This window comes from Sciurus vulgaris (assembly GCF_902686455.1).
Source record: "Sciurus vulgaris genome assembly, chromosome: 16".
Classification (NCBI taxonomy): Eukaryota; Metazoa; Chordata; class Mammalia; order Rodentia; family Sciuridae; genus Sciurus; species Sciurus vulgaris.
In genome coordinates, this window is record NC_136477.1 from 25,092,325 (window position 1) to 25,098,257 (window position 5,933).

The window sequence follows — 5,933 nt, forward strand, 5'->3', positions numbered from 1 at the left end:
ACATGTTCGCTGTCTTTCCAGACCTTCTGGTGGGAGGGCTGGTTCCTGGGATCCAAGACCGCATTCTCCAGCTGGCTGTGCACCCTCAGGTAGGCACCGAGGTGACATTAGCACAGCCAGCAATCACTCATTTGTCCAAAGCAACAGTCGACTGACTCTCTGAGGATCTCTGGGGCCTCTGGTGGTAAAGCTAACCTCGCTCCTACTATGCACAGCCCAGTTCTTTCTTTTCCAGTCATGCCCGGCGGTAGGCCTGGTGGGAGTGATGGAGAAGCATAATACTTCCAACGGTCAGTGGTTGGACCCAGGGCCCATCCCCAGCCGAGGATTCCAGGCCCAGCCTCCCTTCTGAAAGGTGGTAGTTTGACTTGGAGCGAGATCCCCCTGCACCTGCCAAGTTCAACACACAGCAGAGACAAACAGAGCTCTATCCTCAAGAGGCCCCGCCCAGGGCAAGGCACAGATGGGGCAGCTCTTGTGGCGAGGAAGGTGGGCGGGGCCAGGCTCCAGGGCAGCTGGACCGAGGTGGGGAGAGGGTGAGTAGGGGACACCAGGGACTGCAACCCAGGGCTCTGGGAGACAGGGAGGTGGGTCGAATTTCCACTGCTACCCACCCCTTTTTCCATCCAGATACTTTCCCTTTGGCCTTAAAATAACCCCATAAGGTTTGATTGATGTCTTTTGTTTTTGTTTAACTGGTCCTCCTCTGGGAGGATTTAAAAAAAAAAAAAAAAAAAACCAGGCAGCATTTCCAGGAGCTGGCGGGGCCTTGGCGTAAGGCAAGCTCTCCCACACCCACCCCCTTCCTCAGCAAAGCACCAGGCAGCTGCGCCAGGGACTTCCTCCCCTCCCCTGGCTTCCTGCCTCTCTCTCCTACCATTGCACTCAGGGGGAAAAGACACCAAGCTTAAAAGAAGTTCAGCCCAAGCCAGGAGCATCCCTGGAATGTAGGAGATGGCCCTCCTAGACGTCTGCAGCTCTGAGTTGTGTGACCTGGGAGGGAGAGGGGAAGCCCAGAGCAGCACACAGACATGTCACTTCCTACCCTGGGCACACTCGGTGGCTCCTGTCTCCTGGAGGAGAAGTTCTTTCACATTTGCTGATTTGAGTTTCAGCTGCTGCTCTCAGATGGAAGCCATAAAAGACCCCAAGTAATCTCCTGTCTGGATAGCAGCCACCTGGAGAACAGAAAGGGTCTGCAGGGCCATATCTGGATCTGGCTGGAGCTGAAATGGGACACTAAGTGGCTTTATACTTACAGCTAACCTACATCAATTATTAGAAAGTTACTAGTTAGACCAGGCCTGACACTGCTGTTAGCAACCTAATGGTTGTTTATTAAATCTCCTCCAATTAGAACTGCTTAGCCTATCAAAAAACTGGGAAAATACCCTGCAGATAACCTTGAGAAGGCAGAAGGACAATGAATGACTTTCTTGGGTTTACCAGAGATCTCAGGAAGAGAGCACATTCAGATGAAGATGAACACCAACGTTCAAGTCAACAAACCACAGACAAAAGCAATGCTAAATATGCCATAACACAAAAGGCATCATTCTACCATTCAGCAATTCTCTCCCTCTATAACATTGTGCTTTGCTTTCGAACTCAGTACTATGTAATTACCATTGTGATGAGTAAATGCTCATGGGTACGTCTATTTATAAGGTGTGGGCATGAATGTCATGCTTCCTGAGAAAGTTAAAATTTAATCCCTCATGGGTACGAGCTTAATTTTCACGATAGAGTCTTTATTGTTTCTTAGTTATGTTCTTTTTTATTGATGCATATTCATTGTACAAAATAGTGGGTTTGTAGCATTGTAGCACATTCCTATGTTCATATAATACAATTTGGTCAATATTACCCCGTAATATCTCCTCTCTTTGATCCCCCTGACTCCCGCTACCCTAAGGATTCCCCTTGTACTTTCATGATGTCTTTTTTTTTTCTTTTAGCTTGCACATATGAAAAAGAACATATGACCCCTGACTTTCTCAGTCTGGCTTATTTTCATTAACATGATACTCTCCAGTTCCATTTTCCTGCAAATAATATAATTTCATTCCTCTTTATGGCTGAATAAAACTCCACTAAAACTCCACTATGTGTAAATACCCCATCCTCTTTATGCATTTATCTGTTGACACATACCTAGGCTGGTTCCATCGCTTGGCTATTGTGAATTGTACTGCTATAAACATAGGCATGCATGTATTCCTAAAGCATGCTGATGTTAATTCTCTTGGTACAGTTGGATCACATGTTGGTTCTATTTTTAGATTTTGAGGAATCTCTATATTTATTTCAATGTTGGCTGTACTAATTTACATTCCCATCAACAGCTTACACTATCTTTAGAATGTAACAGTTGAATAGAGATGGGATCCTACTGTGCTACCAGTAATAATTGTAAGGAGATTTTACTGTATGCCAGGTACTTTATAAACATATTCATTTCATCCTCAGTACAGCTCTTAATTCCCATTATCATCCCCATTTTCCAGATGATGTGCTGGGATTCAGAGAGTTTTGAGTAAGACAGCAAGATCTTAGAGCTAAAATGTGCCAAAGCCAACGTTTAACCAATGTGCTTCAGATTACAGATCTCTTGGCTTAATCGCTATGTAACACTTTCCTGATTTGATAGTTACCTAATTTTTTGACTATGGATTTTAAAGCTTTAGCTCTCAGATTGCATTGTCTGATTGAGAGGGAGCAGGTGTTGTAGGGATACACCCCCAGACCCCCTATTACTGTTGCTTAGTTCCTCTCTCCCGGCTTTATATGAACTGTTACCTTTGTATTAGTGGTATTCCTTTTGTAACAAAATGCCACAAATCTAGTGGCTTAAAAAACAATACAAATCTATCGTCCTACAGTTCTGGAAGTCAGAAGTCTACAGTGAGTCTCATGGAACTAAATCAAGGTGCCGGAAGAGCTGCAGTCCTTCTGGAGGCTTTGGGGAGAGTCCATTTCCATGCCTTTTCCAAACTCTAGCAGCTGCCTAGGTTCCTTAGCTCCTGAGCTCCCAACATCTTCAAAGCCAGCAATGATTCACTCTGATGTCTGTTTCCATCATCGCTTGTCCTTGGACTTCACTGCTTCCTCTTTCACTGAGAAGGATGCATGTGATTGTATTGGACCCACCTGGATAATCCAAATCAATCTCTCCATCTCAAGAACCTTATTTCCAACACATCTGTAAAGTCCTTTTTGCCATTAAGGTAAAGTGCTCACAGATTCCAAGGTTTAGGACATGGACATCTTAACCACTACTCTTTCCACTACAGCCTCTTATGGGTTCAACTATTTCTTTCTTTCTAGGACTTCCTTGAGCTCCTGGAGCCCTTTCCTGCAAACGTGCAAGGCTGGACGTGCCTGTTCAGATTCCCAAATGTCCTCACAAGCCCAAGACTGAAGGATTTCCTGGGACACAGGACTTTTTGTGCCAGAACTGGGATAGTCCTGGATCAACAAAGGGTAACTGGTTAGTCTATTCCAGGAGAGATCTTAGCCTGTCACAGCTCATGAAAAGTCTTGCCCCAAGTTTGGACAAAATCTGAGGGATAATGTACACCTCATAGATTCCCTATAAGATTAGGCTGAAGCTGCTGACTTGGCCTAAAATTACACCCTTGCCTGGCTTCTTCTCCATCCCTAGCCTACTTCTTCACTCCCTTACTAGATTCTACTAGGAGCTGTTTCTCAAATCACCTGCACACCAATCTTCATCCCAAGGCCCACCTAGGAGTGACCTCCTAAGGAGGAGGCGTATAGTATCTTTGTTATCATTCACTCAACAAATATTATTGAACTCCTATGATGTATCAGACAGAAAACTGGGGGTGAAGAGTCAGATAAGCTAATCTCAGTCCTCAGGACGCTTCCCCCAAAAGTAAGAAGGCAGTTGAGTAGAACCGAAGCATAGTGTGATAAAGCACCACCAAGAAAGGCATTTGTGGACACAGGGAAGGAAAGAAAGGGTACAGATTGCAAGGGAGGAATCTAGATAGGGTTGTCATTGAAGAAACCTGAACTCTACTGTGAAGGCTACCCAGAGTTACCAAAAAGTCACACATTTCAATCAAGTTCTGCAAGTGGGAAAGCAGGTATGGGAGAAGTCAGAGTTCTGTGTCTACGTAAGGCCTACATTCTAAGTTGAAAATCTGTGCCACTTTGCTTAGCACCCTCTAGAAAGATCATTATTCTGCAAAAAATCCCAACTTAGTCCTTATTTTTTGCAGGGGGGGGGGGGGCGGGGGAGGCACCAGGGATTGAACCAAGAGGCATTTAACCACTGAGTCACATCCCCAGCCCATTTATTTATTTATTTATTTATTTATTGAGACAGTGTCTCCCTAAGTTACTTAGGGCATCACTAAGTCTCTGAGGCTGCTTTGAACTTGTGATCCTCCTGCCTCAGTCTCTGGAGCTACTAGGATTACAGGTATGCCCCACCATGCCCAGCTTAAAGGTTACAGCACATGTGTTCATCTCTCTTTCCTTTTTATACTTGTAGGTAAAAGGTTTTAAAATGTGCAAACTGTGTCACAGAGACATCAGCAAACTAAAGAATATCAACAGTTTTGGAAGAATAGAAAATTTTCACAGAAGTGGTAACAGAGTTGGCAGTCCAAAGGAGGTGACCAAAAAGGAATCTGCAGGTAAAGATATGAGAAGCAGGAGTCCCTGGAAACCTGCATGCCATATGATTATGCTTCTAGGGGTTTGAATGTCTAGATGAACTGAAGTCAAGAGTTTCAGGATTGAAGACCTCAAACTTGGAGGAGGCTCAGAAGTTAATACAAGGATGACAAAAGATGGAAAACTAAACATTCTCTATTCTGAAAACTTCATTTCCTGGTCCCAGCTCCTCCACCCTCTCCAAACACATTCTTCCCCCATGACAGTGAGAGTGAGCAATAAACCCCAGACAAGAGATGAGCAACTCTACTTTTGAGAAACTGAATATTTCAAGGGAAAATAACTCTACATTCTGACATTTGAGGACTTCTCTTTATCTTAACTAAAGCGAGAACATCAACAAGCTTAATCCTTGTACCAGAGCATTCAATCTGCTCACGAAGCACTTTGGTATCTGATTCTTAAATATGAACTTATCTCAAGCACCAAATTTTATAAGAAATTTTAACATGAGAAAGAACAAAAGCAACAAAAAATAGGTACTCAGAGGAAACAGACACAGTTTGTGGGGCTGAATAAACTTATTAAAGAGAGATGAAAAACAGAAAATTAGAAAATCATACCAGAAGGTCCAACATGTGAATAATAGGAGTTACAGCAAGAGAACACAGAAAACCCAAAGAAAGCTTTAAGTAAATCTTAAAAACTGAAAAAATAAGACAACAAATGTGGGTTCTACCAACAGCCCAGCATAATGATTAAAGAATTTACTACAAGGTACGTTGTTGTAAAATTTAAGGATCTCAAGGATAAAGTAAGGGATTCACAGACTCTCAGACAGTACATAAACACAGAAAGATCACATGAAAGCGGAGAAGACATAGGCAGACCATGCTGCAAACATCTGAGGAGAAATTGTTCTTAACCTGGAATTACATTCCCAAACTATCAATCGTGTGAATATTAAATAAAGGTACTTTCATACATACAAGGAACATAATAATTTATATGTTATGTCTTTTCTAAGAAAGCTACTGCAGATGTGATCTAGAAAAAATGAGGTAGAAAATGAGAAAGAGAAAACAAAAAGGAGACACAGGAGTCCAAAAAAGAGGGATCCACAAGAGGAAGGACAGTTGTACAGCACATTCAGAGAATTACCACTTCAAGAGAAACAGACAAGCAAAACTAATGGATGTTCTTGGATTGTTTTGGTTTTATTTTATACATACCTTTAACTCTCTGAAATATCATATCAGTACTCTGACATCTGAGGAAGCATTTGA

General features: G+C 42.8%; 1 long non-coding RNA gene across 1 annotated transcript; it reads left to right on the forward strand.

Moving 5' to 3' along the window:
- The first annotated feature begins 499 nt into the window (after positions 1-499).
- LOC306646256 lies at positions 500-5,420 on the forward strand. The gene is made up of 3 exons (XR_013759831.1): positions 500-536; positions 3,328-3,483; positions 4,523-5,420. It is a non-coding gene; the product is annotated as an uncharacterized lncRNA (long non-coding RNA).
- Positions 5,421-5,933: the final 513 nt, after the last annotated feature.